The 17,217-nt window shown below is 44.0% G+C and overlaps 1 protein-coding gene across 6 annotated transcripts in view; it reads left to right on the top strand.

The window, feature by feature from the left end:
• Positions 1-17,217, top strand: part of ABI2 (abl interactor 2) — an 868,092-nt gene that overhangs the window by 823,961 nt on the left and 26,914 nt on the right. The window lies entirely within an intron of this gene.

Here is a 17,217-nt window from a genome sequence, read left to right on the forward strand (position 1 = left end):
CAGGTCTTTCCCCTTACCGAGCAATGCATGCAGTTCACACATTTCCATCCAGTAGAGCATTGGGGCAAGCTGCTGGGTCAAAGTCCATCCCACTCCAGATAGCTTGGTTCTGAACTTCTGATGATGGCCCCAGGCATCTAGTCTTCTGGCTGTTTACTCCTTCACTAGCACATTGGGGCCCGCGGTCACCACTAACTCTTCAGAGTGTGAGCGTGTGACACATTTGCAGGAACTCCATTGGTGCCTTGTGGGATACGTCCTATTTATCCTCTGCACATTCTACTCTATTCGTTTTTTTTTTAGAACGCATGGCTACCTAATCTAGGCTTCCCAGAGCTAACTCCTCAACTTATACCAAGACCGTACAAACAATCTGCCTAAAACAAATGTGTTCAGCAGTTTCCTGAACTTTATTTCAGACCATTATAGTTTCAAGTATATAGGTAGGCCATTCCACAGTTTCGGTACACAATGAGAGAAGCAACAGCCGACGTAGAGATCATATTTGAAATAATCAAGGGACTTTTGCCATAAATTATCTTATGGGTTATACAGAGAGCTTTAAATTGAATACTCTTTGGTACAGGCAGTCCCTGACTGATATTTAGGTATTTTGCATAAAACTCTAGCAGCGGCGTTCTGGACTACCTGTAATCTTTTAATAACATACTTAGGACTTCAAATGTACAGGGCGTTACCATAATCCAGCCAAACTCAGACCATACTCTGCACTACCACTCTTTTGGTGGACGGAGCAAGCCATTGAGGACATTAGGATGCCAAAGCAATGCATGCAGTTCACACATTTCCATCCAGTAGAGCATTGGGGCAAGCTGCTGGGTCAAAGTCCATCCCACTCCAGATAGCTTGGTTCTGAACTTGTGATGATGGCCCCAGGTATCTAGTCTTCTGGCTGTTTACTCTTTCACTAGCCCATTGGAGCCCGCGGTCACCACTAACTGTTCAGAGTGTGAGCGTGTGACACATTTGCAGGAACTCCATTGGTGCCTTGTGGGATACGTCCTGTTCCACAGTTTTGGTACACAATGAGAGAAGCAACAGCCGACATAGAGATCATATTTGAAATAATCAAGGGACTTTTGCCATAAATTATCTTATGGGCTATACAGAGAGCTTTGAATTGAATACTCTTTGGTACAGGCAGTCACTGACTGATATTTAGGTATTTTGCATAAAACTCTAGCAGCGGCGTTCTGGACTACCTGTAATCTTCTAATAACATACTTAGGACTTCAAATGTACAGGGCGTTACCATAATCCAGCCAAACTCAGACCATACTCTGCATCACCACTCTTTTGGTGGACGGAGCAAGCCATTGAGGACATTAGGATGCCAAAGCAATGCATGCAGTTCACACATTTCCATCCAGTAGAGCCAAAGCAAATTTATGAGAGTTTACAGGCCTGAGTTTCCATATTAAGTCTTTCATCAATCCAGAATCCCAGGTTTTGTAAGGCATGTGTTGGTTCGGGACGATCACCCAAAAGCTCTGGGTAATAAATTTTTTGCCTTTTTGAGGGATTGTTTCCCATAATCATAATTTCTGTCTTCCGCCATTCAATTTGAGCGAATTAACTGCCATCCATTGAGTGAATTTTGTTAAACATTGGTAAAGCTGATGTATGACGAAAGTGTGACTCGGGGGGCTTCTCACTGTGACACAAAGATTGGACAATGTGGTGCTGATTCATAAATCTGGAAAACCTCTGGGGAACTGTGAAACATACCGGCCGATCTCATTGTTAAATCCGGATGTTAAGATATTAGCAAAACTTCTGGCCACAAGAATATTGCCTCTGCTTCATAAATTGATTTATCCAGATCTGTCCAGTTTCATGCCAGGCAGGAATGCTGCATTAAATCTACTGCCTCCTCACTTATGGCCCCAGCAGGGCTGGGACCATAAGTGAGGAAGCAATCATCATGTCACTAGATGCCAAAATGGCATTTGATATGATTGAGTGGCCCTATCTGTTTGCGACACTTTAACAATATGGCTTTGGACCGAAGTTTCTGGCATGTGTGCGACTCCTTTACTCAGAGTCTCTGGTTTGAGTAACAGTAAATGGAGCCCGCTCTGCGACTTTTACCTTACAGAAGGGTACGAGACAGGGCTGCCCGCTTTCCCCACTGATTTTCGCTCTGATCCTGAAACCTTTGGCGATTTAGATTAGAGTCGATCCCCTTATAAGGGGACTAAATTGGATGCCGGATTGGGAGGATAGAATCTCCCTTTATGCAGACGATATTCTATTTTATTTTGCCAAACCCCGTAACGCTATTAATAGAACTTTACACATATTTGCCCTATTTCAAAAATATTCTGGCTACACCATTAATTGGGACAAATCACTCATTAATATATTAGCGGGGAAAAGTTTTGTTCCGCCCAGAGTTTGCAAAGCCAGAGTAGTCAGTGATGGCTTTCGCTATCTGGTGATATGTCACCTGGGATCCAATAGAATCTAACGATCAAAACTTGGCCCCCCACTTCGTCTTCTACAAGATAAGGTAAAACCTTGGAAGACCTTGCCACTTACATTTTTGGGGAGAGCAGTGCTTTATGAAATGATGGCCCTTGCCCTGCTTCATTTACGCCTTACAGAATACGCCGTACCCTGTCCCGAACAAGTATTTTCAAACTCTGGAATCAGAAGTCTGGACCCTGCTATGGAATAGTGGCCCCCCTCGCATCTCATTACCAAAATTGATGAAAAGCTGGTATAATGTGGGTATCGCCCTCCAAGCGATAAAAAAGTTCTCTCAGTTGGTGGTCACAGATCATTGGGTGCACTGGCCGATAAATGATCCAGCCTATAGGATGATAGATATAACATGACACCAGGGACATATCAGAGGGCACTGTATGGGGGGAAAATACATATAGCCCACTGTATACGCCTAAGGCGACTACGATAAAGCTCTGGAAGGCGGCTACGTCCGCTCTGGGATGGAAGAACAAGATTACACAGGCCACTCGTCTTCTGGAGACGGAACAGTTGGGGCTTTTGGCAACTCGTGCAGGATTGGATAAGTGGGAGCTTATCAGACTCTCAAGGGTCGGAGACGTTTGGGCATGAGGTAAGGTGGTCCCATTGTCAGACCATCAGTGGTATTATGAGTTGAGTGTGGGGGAGACCTTTCAATTACCTGCAGGTTAGGAACTCCTTACACAGGGCCATCCCCAAGGGAACAGATGTACCGGCTGCCTCCCCCTTGGAAGACAGACTCCTGGATGATTACCTTAAAGATAAAGCAATTTCCTTGACCTATAGAAAAATATTAAACAAAGCACCTTATAAGTTACAAAAGACCAGGGCCAAATGGGCGGAGGAGGTGGGCGATTTAGATGAGGACTGGCAGGAGGTGCTACTGTTCACCTGGGAGGTGGCAATTCGGTCCAGGTTTAAGTTAATCCTGTTCAAGCTCTTACATAGAGTATACTACACCAGTGTAAGGGTTGGTTAAAATGGGTATTTTAAGCTCCCAGTTGTGCCCCAGAGGCTGTGGTCAAGAGCGGACATATTTCCATCAGTGGTGGGACTGTCGTGACGTAAATAATTAATTTACTCTCTTAATTTCTATGCAGGTAAGTACTTAATCAATAATAACTCAATCGGAAAGAAAGAACCAGAGTCCGTGGTGTTAGAGTTCTTAAGGGTTTTATTCCTCAAAAAGGAATGGTCAGGACCATAATATCATGTTCTTCCCACCGCAGGGGTGGAAGAAGGGATAGAGCGCGCCACATTTTATTGACAGTACATAGCTTATATACTTAATTCATGTCATAAGAAACAGTATAGTAGGCGTAACAGCTGAGAGAAGACAAGATAACAGTATACATGTGTTACTAGTACGTAATCAAGAAGGCGTGGACTAGGCGTGAACTGGAGGTGTGTGCTAGAAACGTCACAGATGGGTGTCATAAAGGGGTGGCACTAACAGAAATGTTGCAATGTCAGCAGAAATCGGAAGCTTGGATGCGCACGCAGCTGCATGACGTGTGATTGGAGGGGTGCAGGGGACTTGACATTTACACTGACGGAAAGAGACAGAAGTCTGGCATGTCAGATCAACTTGTACTTCTATCATATCTGATATCTGATGTTTAGGAACCATATTATCTGGACGGAAAGGTCTCTAGGGCAGAAGCTATTCTATACTAACTGTGGATGCGTGTATAAGCGCCTAAGTGTCTGCATGAGAAGCGTGGGGGCACGGGGCCTTCCATGGAAGCATGGTAACAGAAGCTATGAATTACTTGCACTGAGACAGGTCGGCCCTTTGGCTCTGCAGCTGGGGAGGATGTTTATTGAAACTAGTAGGCAGGAATGCATTTTTCGAGGAGCGGAACAGATAACTCGAAGGTTATAGTCAGTCTTGGCAGAAAGCAGGCTGAGCTGAGCGCGATGGGCCGCGCTGGAAGTAAGTCAGAGTTCACGGGTACAGAGGCAGCCTGGGCTGAGGCTGTCAGAGTCAGAAGCCAGAAAAGAGGCTCGATGGCAGAAATTCAGGGCCTACTTTGCCAGAGCAGGAAAACATGTAAAGTACACTACAAAAAGACGGTGGCATAGCATACTTAGGAACGGACCATTTAATCCATTCAGGGTGGATCTGAAAGAGGACATATTAACGTTGGACGCAAATGTATTTGCGTCTTCATAGCTGACACAGGAGGGAAGTTACATGCACTTTAAGCTGGTACATGGAGTCGGTGGGGTACGCGCTAGGGAACACAACTTGACCATAAAATTTATATTTCCTCATTCCCTCCTTGTTCCCTACGGACCCTTCATGATATATCGATCCTCATGAATCGATCAGTTTGTTCTTGTAACATCATTTGTTCTTCTTTCTTTCGTTTACGTTTTGAGAGAAAACTGGAATGTTCAATACAAGAGGTGGCACACAGTCCACAAATCGCTGGCCCGCACTGCAGGCACAGGCAGCAACTGAATACTAGGACTAGGCCAATGCCTAGGAAGGATAGGATCTTCCATCCCCAAGCAGTTAACGTTGTCCAGAACCAACCGGACCAAGTCCAGGTGCCTGGATTCTGATGTATCTGATTTGCAATTTTATGGAGACGGGTAATAGCTTGATATACAGATGGTGCGTTTTGTGGTATGAAAACACAGCAACTTGACCCGATGACCTTACAGGCTCCACCTCTATCTGCCAAGATGACGTCAATAACAAGACGATTCTGAAGGACAACAACCCGCATAGCGGACTGTTCTTCTGTTAGGTTACCTAGGGCGGAGGCAGTTTCATTCACTACTGCTTCAAGTGTTCTAGTTAATCTGCGTATTAATTTACTATTCTGAACAGGTCCTAAAAAGAAAAAGAATCCTTTATTAAAATCGGTGTATTGTTCCCATGCCGTTTCTGTGTAGTCGACAAGTGGGATATCTCTTCTGGGTCTATTCTTTACTAGATTTGTATTTCTGTGGTAATCAGGAGGGGCTAGGAAAACAGGTGGCTGAAGGAATGCAATGTAACAGGTACCATCCCAATCTGGAGGTAGGCGTATGTATGCGGTATGACCACAAACAAAATAGGAATGACTGATAGCTTTAAAGGACGATTTTCCATGGTCACTGAATTCGATCACAGTAGTGCATTTACTATGACCTAAGTGTACTGAACCTTTCTTCCTGATACATAATTCGCCAGTGACTGGCAATACTGACATAGTGGGTATAACAGGTGCGGCTTCGGATTCAACAGTAAGAATCATAAGGCTAATTGTATAATTACCTAATCCATAAACTTCATTTTCTAGATCAGTTCCTATTCTAGTGGGGAGTCCCTCCTTATCAGGGTAACAGACGTCGAGCAGGACCAAGTTCAGGTTTCCCCAAACCCAACCCCCGTCGAAAACAGCAATGTCAGGATCTAAGGAATTAATTATTTTAAACCATGCACCACAGGAGCCATTGTGAGTGAACGGGTACGGAAAGAGGGGCAGAGCTCCCTTGTAATTCTGGTAGGGAGGGAGTCGGCCACATATCCAGCAATCTGTAGCATTGTTAGTTTGATGGGAATGGTGTAGCATACTAATGAATGTGTTGTTGCGCAGCGCAAGTCTGTAGGAGAGTTCGTGTGGAGGTAACTCACTAAAAGAATGTTCAGCAGATACATTGTAAACAGATTGTTCACGCTTGAAAATAGGGTAGTAGATAGGTAGTAAGATGCTAGCAACAATAATTAAAATACTCAGAATAAACATGATTAATAGTGTCACTATACAGTGACTACGAAGTGATTTACAATATGTACGTTTCTTGTATTCTCTCTCTCTATCTCGATCTAGGGGATACATGTCAGAAACTATTTAACCGATTCACCTAGGGGAGGACTTAAACAATTAAACTGTCTGACTTGCTAGATCGGAGTTTCGACCGATACTCCTCTTGGGGAGTTTTTTCTCGTTCAGATACTGTAAAGTCTTTTGGCTCAACACAGTCTTTGGTGGGGGTGGACGAGTCTCGGTCTGGTTTCAGTTCATGGAATTTTTTCACATGACTCGTATGCACCCACCCCTTTCTCCCTTCGATCTTCACGGCGGTCCTCGTGGTGAGAAGGACGGTCTTCGGCGATTTCCAGCGGGGCTCCAGCGGACTTTTTCTATCAAAATTGCGCACCAATACTAGGTCCCCAGGACGGACATCATGTGGCTTTACATCAGTGTTGTCGGGGAAGGCTGCGGCAACCTGTGAACGACATGATTGGAGTGCAGACATCAAGGAGGCAAGGTAATCTGTCAACATATTACAATCAACATCAGTAATTTTTTTTCGGAATGGGCGTCCCCCACATATTCGGTGGTCTGCCAAAAACCACTTCGTACGGGGATAGCCCTGATCTCGAATGGGCAACCATTCTCATATAAAATAGTGCCACTGGCAGGGCGACTATCCAGTCGACCCCTTTCTCCTGACATATTTTTGCAAGGCGGATCTTTAGTGTCTGGTTATGCCTCTCTACAAGCCCTGCGGCTTCAGGATGTCGGACACAATGGAATTTCCACTGGTATCCTAGCAATAAAGAAACTTCTTTCATTAATGCGGATGAGAATGGCTGACCGTTATCTGAGTACACGACACGAGGCAAGCCGTACCGTGGGAAAAATTCACGAACCAGCTGCTTGGCAGTGGTCGGAGCGGTGTAATCTGGGACTGGGTATGCTTCGGTCCAGCGGGACAGAGCGCAAACAACTACAAGAACATATTTAAATCCTCGACAACGGTCCATCTGGATATAATCCATCTGGAGGACTTCAAAAGGGTGATCGGGAGGATGAAATCCACCTTGCTCTACAGGGACGCTTTTACCTGGATTGAACTGACAACAGATCATGCAAGTACGCACTTTCTGTTTTGCTGCTGCTCGTAAGTGTTTATTGTTCCATAGATTCTGTAAACTGTCTAGCATCGCTTTCTCTCCTAGATGTGCTGGACTATGTGCTGTATTAATCATGACTTGAACCATAGAGTCAGGGAGAAACCATGTAGATTTTCCCTTCGTCATCCAACCTTGATCTGTCTGGATCCCTCCTAGTTCAATCCATTTCTTTATTTCTTCTGGGGTAGCATGGGTCTGAATATCGATAACATCTAGTGTGGGATCTCTGACTGTCATACAATGGGTCGGTCCGGTTGTCTTTGTCATGTCAGTTGTCTGAGTGTGAGTCAATGCTGTATGTTTTGCTGTCTGGTCTGCCAGGTCGTTACCCTGGGAAACAGAATCTGTAACTTTAGTATGTGCTTTACACTTCATGACGGATATGCCTGAAGGCAGATGTATTGCTTCTAACAGTGCTTGAATGAGGGGACCGTGTTGGATCTTGGCACCATGAGAGGTCAGAAAACCTCGTTCTTGCCATAACATGCCGAAGTCGTGTACAACTCCGAACGCATAACGGGAATTCGTGTATATGTTGACATTTCTATTCTTGGCTAGAATACAGGCTCGGGTCAGAGCAATAAGCTCTGCCGCTTGAGCGGACAATGTGTCAATACGATGTGTTTCTTTAACTTCGGTTTCAGTGGTCACTGCATACGCGGCCACTAATTCTCCTGTACTTGTTCTCATACATGAACCATCCACATAAAGTGTCAGGTCTGGATTTGTCAATGGAACATCTGTTAAGTCTCGTCGGGGCTTTGTTACGGCATTAATGATCTCTATGCAATCATGCGGGGCTGGATCTGTCATAATTGTAGGTAACAGTGTTGCGGGGTTCAGAATGCTGCAGCGTCTGATTTCTATGTGTGGCTGGAATAGCGTTAATTCATAACCTGTCAGTCGTGCTATGGTCAAGTGCTGAGTCTGGGTTCTATTTAAAAGAACCTCTACAGAGTGTGGAACTTGTACTGTTAACTGATGGCCTAGAACAATTGAATCGCTCTGTCTAATTGCTAGTGCTGTTGCTGCTACTGACTTTAAGCACGCAGGGAGTGCCTGGGCTACTGAATCCAATGTACTAGAAAAATAAGCGCAAGGCTTATGTGAACCTGCTTGATCTTGAGTGAGGACAGACAATGCTGTACCGTCACGTTCTGTAACAAAAAGTGTAAACGGTTTGCTGTAACATGGTGTCGCTAAAACTGGTGCTTGGCATAATGCTTTCTTTAATTCCTCAAAGGCTTGTGTATGTTCCTGAGTCCAAGGGAGGGCAGTCGAGGTTGCTGCCTCCTGCGTCGTTAACTGGATGAGTGGTTTAGCTAGAAATGCATATTGAGGAATCCATTGTCTGCAGTACGAGGTAAGGCCTATGAAGGCCCGCACTTCCTTTTGTGTATGGGGTCGTGGCATGTTTACAATTAACTGAATGCGATCGGGAGTGAGCTGTCTCCCCACTTTGGACAGCAAGTGACCCAAGTACACAACTTGCTGAACACAGAATTGCAGCTTCGAAGGAGACACCTTGTGTCCTTTGTCTGCCAGAAAATGTAGAACTGTCAGTGATGCTTGTTCACATTCGGGCTTACTTCGTGCGGTGATCAGTAGATCATCGGCGTATTGCAGTAAAGCGGTGTTAACTGGCATTTGAATACAATCTAGTTGTCTTTTCAGTGCTTGACTATAGATGCTGGGGCTTTCTGTGAATCCTTGAGGTGCGCGGGAAAATTTGAAACTTCGTCCATTTAAACTGAATCCGAAGAGATACTGGCTCTCCGGATCAATAGGTACACTGAAGAAAGCGTTCTTGAGATCAATTACAGTAAAGAACGTTGCTTCTGAATCAATAGCTGTCAATAGGGAAGAGATATCGGGGACCACAGGGTACTGTGGTACAATACATTTGTTCAGTTCTCGAAGATCAATCACCAGCCGATATACTGGCGGTGCATTGGGGTCAGTACGTTTAAGAATTGGGATGATTGGTGAATTACAGATATTGGAGTCGGTCTCTACAACCACTCCTTGGGCAATAAGCTCTTCAATGATTTCCAGTAAAGCCACTACAGCATCGGGTGGTAACTTGTATTGTCTGATTCGTGGTAGAATAACTCCTGTCTTGAGTGTAACACGGTATGGTGTGATATGCATACAACCTACATCAGTTGGGCCTTTTGCCCATAGGTGATCTGGTACATTTTTCAATCTGACATCGAATTCTCGCAACACATAGTGACCCTTGAAATCCCGTAGAAAGAGTCTAACTCCCTCCGGGGAACAGCAGATTATAGCTCCTAGAGCCTTCAATGTTTTAATTCCTAACAGATTTTCTGGGCATGAGTTCGTAAGTAACAAATCTGTAACTCGTGATAATGGACCCACAGCCAAGGGTACTGGTTCCGATACTTCATTTACAATAGGCTGTCCTGAAAAACCAAGGGAAACATTCTGTGAGCCTGTGAGGGGTGCCCCTGGGACTTCATTATGGCTGATTGTGGTGCGGCTTGCCCCTGTGTCAATTAAAAACTTTCTGTCTTTTCCCAATACGTGACTGTGTACATAAGGACCTTCTTGATCTACGGGAATTTCAATAAGAGGCAAGCCACCTTCCCTCTCTAGGCTGTTTCATGTATATCGGGGGTAATCTGGATATGCAGATTGGGCATACTGGTACATCTGTTGTGAAACTTGCTGAGTCGCGGCAATGGGCTGTGGTACTGCTACTGTCTGTGCTGTATGAGATGGGGCATGCATAGGCTGTGTATTCTGCATGGGCTGTACATTTTGTGAGGTCTGTTGCTGGACCTGATCTTGTCTAGGCGGATGCGGTCTTTCTTTAGTTTTCCCTGTTGCTATGTTATGTTTCAGAACTGGACATTCATGTACGTAGTGACCTGGCTGCTTGCAGTAATTGCACGTTCCTTTAACGGGAGCTGTAGTGTGACTTGTCTGGGTCCCACTCTTCCTTTGACCGTCGGCTGGGACCGTCTGAGCTACTAACATTTTCATCTTTGTGTCTTTCATGCGCTTCTGTTCCTGATCCTGTTCTTCTCTAATTCTATTCTGATGGTATTGTAACATTTGTAACATCTGGGATGGCGTATTTGCCTGCCAAGTACTTTCAACTTTGTACACTCTATTTTTAACTAATGGTAGGGAGTTCTCGACTAGTTTTGATACAAAAAGGTGTGGATATGATTCGCTACTTGGTTTTAGGCCACTATTAATAATGAAACATTTCTCGAATCTTGAATAGAAGTCACTAGTATCTTCATCATGTTTCTGTTTACAGGACGAGATGGCGTCCCAATCTTCCTTTCTAGTTGTCAATAATCTTGGCAGAACCTGTACTATTAAACCTGGTAATGCTTTAGTCTTTTCCCCAAGGCCTACCCCTGGGACTCGTTTGCTTTCTTCGTCTTCTATTTCTGCCCATGCAATCTTTGTGTCCCCCACCTCCCATTCTTTTTCCTTTAATTTCTCGTAGATGCCCGTGGGCAGCAGTACCTTTAACATTTTCATGATATCCTCATACGTGTAATCCCCCATTAGTAACATGTCTTTAAGCTCTCTGCCCATGCAATCTTTGTGTCCCCCACCTCCCATTCTTTTTCTTTTAATTTCTCGTAGATGCCCGTGGGCAACAGCACCTTCAACATTTTCATGATATCCTCATACGTGTAATCCCCCATTAGTAACATGTCTTTAAGCTCTCTGTGAAAACCTGCAGGGTCTTTATCATGACACGGAACTAGTTTCTTCATTTCTAACAGTTCTAACTTAGTCAGTGGCGTGTGTACATATACACGTTTCAAGTTGTGATCCGCACCCATAACTGGGTGTACTTCTCGTAAGGGGTTCTGACTTTCAATGCCACTCCCGCATTGCATGTGGTACATTTTCCTTTCCGGAGGCGGGGCGGGAACATATTCAGGGCTTATGAAAGTGTTATATTTATGACGTTGTTCTAGAATTATTTGTATTAACTTGGTACTGAAACCTCTCCATCTATCCATGAGTAGTGCTTCTAATGTTTCGTGTAAGGGACCTGGATCGGAATGTTGGTTTCTGTATTTCGTGAGGAGGTGCTGAATCATGTATACACCTGCTAATTTCTGTTCGTCTGGGGAAAGGTTCAGAAATGTCTGTGCTAAGGTATCATCATTATATATGTCTGGATTTTCGGCCCATAAGATGGCTGACCGGGCTAGTTCTTGTTCATCCATCGAATTGAGTACATGGTACCCCATTCTTTCTCGTAGTCTTTTATCAGTCTCCTGGAACTGATGTTCAGAAGAATTCGGGTTTGTTAAAGCAGAGAGAAAAACTCTCTTGCTTTCTGGACGGATGCCCTTCCTAAGGTAAGTTCCCTTACCTACATACGCTATAGTATCTGTAGTCCTTTCTGGTTCTTCAAGTTCTTCTTCCTCCTCAGAGGAAGCTTTCTCTTTCTCTTTTTGGTGTACTGCTATCACTGCTTTTCTAATTTTCTTGTACATACTGGCTATGCAAGTCCCCTTGTCATGTTTTCCTTCAGCTATATTTTGACCCCACTTGTTCAGTGCGTCTAATTCACTCTGATCTGTTCCGGGCCTGTCTCGTTCTCTTATTAGACAATTTATGAAAAATCGTAGTATCTGTGCTTGAACGTCAACTTTCTGTTTCTCCATGGCATCCTTGATACTGTCAGGGTCTTTCCCTGTCTGAACAAACTCATATATTCTATCTAGACGGTCCTTCATTCCTACATAGCATAGCAAGATATCAGTGGCAGATCTTAACCGTAGTGATGCCAATATCATAAGATCGTCTTTTCCGGGTACTGGATCATATCTACAAACTGAAATGTTTTCTTTTAATGCATCAAGGCGGGGTGACCTGAACGTGAGAGGACTCTGCATATCTCTGAGATTGAATCTGGGTGTTAATGGCGGGGTCCGAAGACCCGCGGTCGCACCTCCTGAAGCGGATGCTTGGACATTATCTCCCTGTGGAGTCTGTATCTGAACTTGAATTTGTCGTTTAGTAGGATCAGGTAGACGTGGTTTCGGTAGGTCAATTTTGGGTGCGGGAAGTGGCGGGGCTGGCGGAGCGGGGGAGGTCTGTCGCGGTACCGGCGGAGCATGATCTGGGGGCGGGGTGCCACCCCCGTCCCTGTCAGGAGGCAAGGCACGAACAGGCAGATTGGCGTAAGCTGGTGCTACATCCTCTAGATAAGAATTTAGGAATATGTCTTTAGTAGTCTTATGCATTACTTTAGTTGGAACTAATGGCGGTGGTAAGTTTTTCGGTATTTCTGATAGGGCCTCAGGTGTACCCTCGGCTGCGAGATACATACCGTTTACGAGATTGTTTCGGGCACGGTCTATTTGTTCTGTTTTTACTCGGATCCCTTCAGTAACTAATTCGTTTTCTTGGGCTTTTTCTGATTCTTTGAGTCTGTCTTCTCTACGGAGTGCTTTCTCAGCACGCTTATGTGATTCCTTACGCCAAAATTCTATGGCGTCTTTCTGAGATTGTCTAGCTTTCTTTTTCCATAATGCTTCTTCTACCTTCATGATGCACTCGGCATCCCATGTTCCGGTAACAGGCCATCTGTGTCTTTCGTCTAGATGCTTGGTATAGTCGGCCCATAAGTCTAGATACAATATGGCATCTATGCCATGTTTATGATACATAAAGTTACCTGGAGTGTCCCTAGGGGGAATAGGAATTTCTTCCTCCAGTATCCCTTTCCTAGTTCCTATCTGCTTTAGCTTGTTGAAAAACGGCATCTTGTTTACTTATTACTGAATACTCAATCCTTACTACTTAATACTGGATACAGCTAGTTTACACAAGGAAACACAATAATGCACATTAAAACGGTCACATTCATACCACGACATTAATTACATGTAAAGACATTTGAGACATAGATGACTACCCCCTATACTGGTTGTACTGCTAAACAGTACAGATACACTGGTGTATCAGTGCAGAAATTCAGAATTTCAGAATACTAGATATACTGCTAAACAGTACAGATACACTGCCTAGAAACAGTGCAGACCGGACTTGTGTACCCAAACCCGTCTAGATACGTCCCAACGATGGTACTCACCGGGAAGCACGGAAACAGAAGGCCTCGGAAAACTCGACTGGACTGGACTCGACTCGGCTCGACTTCGGAAAACTTCGGAAAACTGGTGGGCCTCTTGACACCTCGGACCTTGCTTCTTTCGGCTAGGCTCTGGTCGGGATCCTCCGCACTCCTCACCGCCTCGTCTGGGCACTGATCGCAGTCTTCGTCACCTCCGTGGGTCAGAGGGAGATGCAGGAAATCCTGCCGGTACGCGTAGGTTCCATCTAACTGATGGCAGGGGACATAGCTTGCAACGCACCAACCGGCGCGTGAGGTGGGGGAGGGGTCCCTGTTCGGGCGCCAAAATGACGTAAATATTTAATTTACTCTCATAATTTCTATGCAGGTAAGTACTTAATCAATAATAACTCAATCGGAAAGAAAGAACCAGAGTCCGTGGTGTTAGAGTTCTTAAGGGTTTTATTCCTCAAAAAGGAATGGTCAGGACCATAATATCATGTTCTTCCCACCGCAGGGGTGGAAGAAGGGATAGAGCGCGCCACATTTTATTGACAGTACATAGCTTATATACTTAATTCATGTCATAAGAAACAGTATAGTAGGCGTAACAGCTGAGAGAAGACAAGATAACAGTATACACGTGTTACTAGTACGTAATCAAGAAGGCGTGGACTAGGCGTGAACTGGAGGTGTGTGCTAGAAACGTCACAGATGGGTGTCATAAAGGTGTGGCACTAACAGAAATGTTGCAATGTCAGCAGAAATCGGAAGCTTGGATGCGCACGCAGCTGCATGACGTGTGATTGGAGGGGTGCAGGGGACTTGACATTTACACTGACGGAAAGAGACAGAAGTCTGGCATGTCAGATCAACTTGTACTTCTATCATATCTGATATCTGATGTTTAGGAACCATATTATCTGGACGGAAAGGTCTCTAGGGCAGAAGCTATTCTATACTAACTGTGGATGCGTGTATAAGCGCCTAAGTGTCTGCATGAGAAGCGTGGGGGCACGGGGCCTTCCATGGAAGCATGGTAACAGAAGCTATGAATTACTTGCACTGAGACAGGTCGGCCCTTTGGCTCTGCAGCTGGGGAGGATGTTTATTGAAACTAGTAGGCAGGAATGCATTTTTCGAGGAGCGGAACAGATAACTCGAAGGTTATAGTCAGTCTTGGCAGAAAGCAGGCTGAGCTGAGCGCGATGGGCCGCGCTGGAAGTAAGTCAGAGTTCACGGGTACAGAGGCAGCCTGGGCTGAGGCTGTCAGAGTCAGAAGCCAGAAAAGAGGCTCGATGGCAGAAATTCAGGGCCTACTTTGCCAGAGCAGGAAAACATGTAAAGTACACTACAAAAAGACGGTGGCATAGCATACTTAGGAACGGACCATTTAATCCATTCAGGGTGGATCTGAAAGAGGACATATTAACGTTGGACGCAAATGTATTTGCGTCTTCATAGCTGACACAGGAGGGAAGTTACATGCACTTTAAGCTGGTACATGGAGTCGGTGGGGTACGCGCTAGGGAACACAACTTGACCATAAAATTTATATTTCCTCAGTCGGGTGAAACAAGTATATTGGACTTTGCACAGCGCGGCTCCAAAAATTCTTCATAAACCACCACCTATAAACCCACGGAACTACTTACAAATTCTTTCAACTGGGCCCGTCGCTGTGCTCTAGTGGAGTGCCTGAACTAAACTTTATACATTATTTACAACTGCAGTTTTATTTCTAAATACCATGGTGTTCATTAAAGTAAGGGAAATAATATCACCCCACTACTCAAAATGTATTTGGATCTGCTAGTAAAAGTTGACTAGAGGAAGTATCAAGTCCAGCTTAATTCTTCATTTATTTAATTTTTATTCTCAATTTCAATTCTCCTAGCATGATCTTTACGTTTCAAAAGTCAAGAGAAAATAATTTAGTTTGCAATAAAATCCTGAAAGAAAAGGTTACATTTTTAATAGCATTCATTTATTAGCAATGACAGCAAAAAGAAATAAGACTGTGAAATATTACCCAAATGAAGAAGCGAAGACCTCAGTACAGAATGTAATAATCCCGAACGAAAACCTCTCTGCCTCTCTCACCCTCTCTGGACTTCGCACCCATTCAAAAGTTAAAGTCGAGAAAAATGTCAAAGTCCCTGCACCTCAATGAAAAAATTGGCGCAAACCGACAGCATTTCGGGGTGCAAAAATCAAATCGAAAAGCGAGCTTTTTTCAATGTCCCAAACGTCCTTTTTATACCCTTTTTCACTAACTTATCTATCTAAATTTGTAAGTCTTAAGTTCTGTAATGTCTGTGATTGGTCAATTTGGAGCCGAATGAGCATCATCTCATCATTCTTTATTCAAATTTCTGCACAGTTATCATCATTGCTGCAACTGGGGTGTCATTGTCTAAAAGTTTGACTTCCTTCGAAGTGTCCTTCAAATTGATATTAGTCTCTTTATTCCCTCGGGTAGAATATTTGCTTCACTGTCATCTTGGCATAGGCCCCATAAAATGGCCACGCTGTCCTTGGCCCACACTGTTCAGCCACAGGCAGCTTGCATCTCCAATTCTGGCGCCTGCGCACTTCTGTCGCCATCTCGGAATTTCAATCAATATAATATAAGCTACGATATCTTTAAAATGTTCTATACCCACTGGATATGAGGAGCTCTCATCCAGGCATACAATAATGCTCTTCATGCAGCTCTTGACAACCTTCGTGAGAAAATCTTCAGGATTGACCATAGTCCACTTGAGCGCATACCCATTTTGCCTACAAAGCGCAATATCATTTATACACTCCTTGCTTCTACTATTACTATTTTGTACTTCATCGGGGACCTGGATAGTAATGCTTTGTGGAAAATGGTCGCTTAGGGCAATATCATGGGTTATAAAATTCTTCACACAGGAGGCATGTCTACTGGAAATCAATATATAGTCTATAATTGAAAAAGCACCTCGGCCGTTGAAGGTTGGATTAAATGAAACCTCTGATAAACAAACTATTCGCAAACCCAAGATCATTTGTAAATACAACATTATTCAAGGACTTTCCAAGTGGCGTAAGGGAAAAGTGTTAAAAAACTAACATCCTTCCCATCGTCCATTCCACACACCCCTTTATCCCCCTTATCACATAAAAAAGTTAAAATCTCCCCCTCCCCGCCAAAAAAATCATCACATCTCTATGGTTCCTACCATGGAGGTTATTCATATCCGTACTTAAATCTAAATAAAATGTATCTGTTGTTCAGGGGCCACATTATTATAGAAATTTAAAAGAATCACACAAAGGTTCTGATCCAGGTACAAGCGAAAAATATGGTAATAGCTGTTACTAACCACCAAATCAATCCTCCTAATCATTATATAGTTGGAAATGTAGGTGCAGAGTCCCCGCTTTGCTCTACCATGGGCCGATCTAATTGCTGGTGTATTATGTCTTATATCCACATAAGTGAATTGCCTCCTCCACCCAGGTTTCTTGTACACATTATTCCAAATTTATTCACAAAATCTACCCACACATTATTACTCACTTTAGATTTCAGTCCTGCCCCATTCCAAAACATAATCTCAACTTTTGAATTATTCGTCATATTTTCTGTTACTCTTCCCAATCCTTGTGTATTTATAGGAGTTAACAGATCTACATTATTGGACATATGCATTGTGTCAGTATCCAGCCTATC

The sequence above is a fragment of the Lissotriton vulgaris genome, chromosome 2_1 (genome assembly GCF_964263255.1).
Source record: "Lissotriton vulgaris chromosome 2_1, aLisVul1.2, whole genome shotgun sequence".
NCBI lineage: Eukaryota > Metazoa > Chordata > Amphibia > Caudata > Salamandridae > Lissotriton > Lissotriton vulgaris.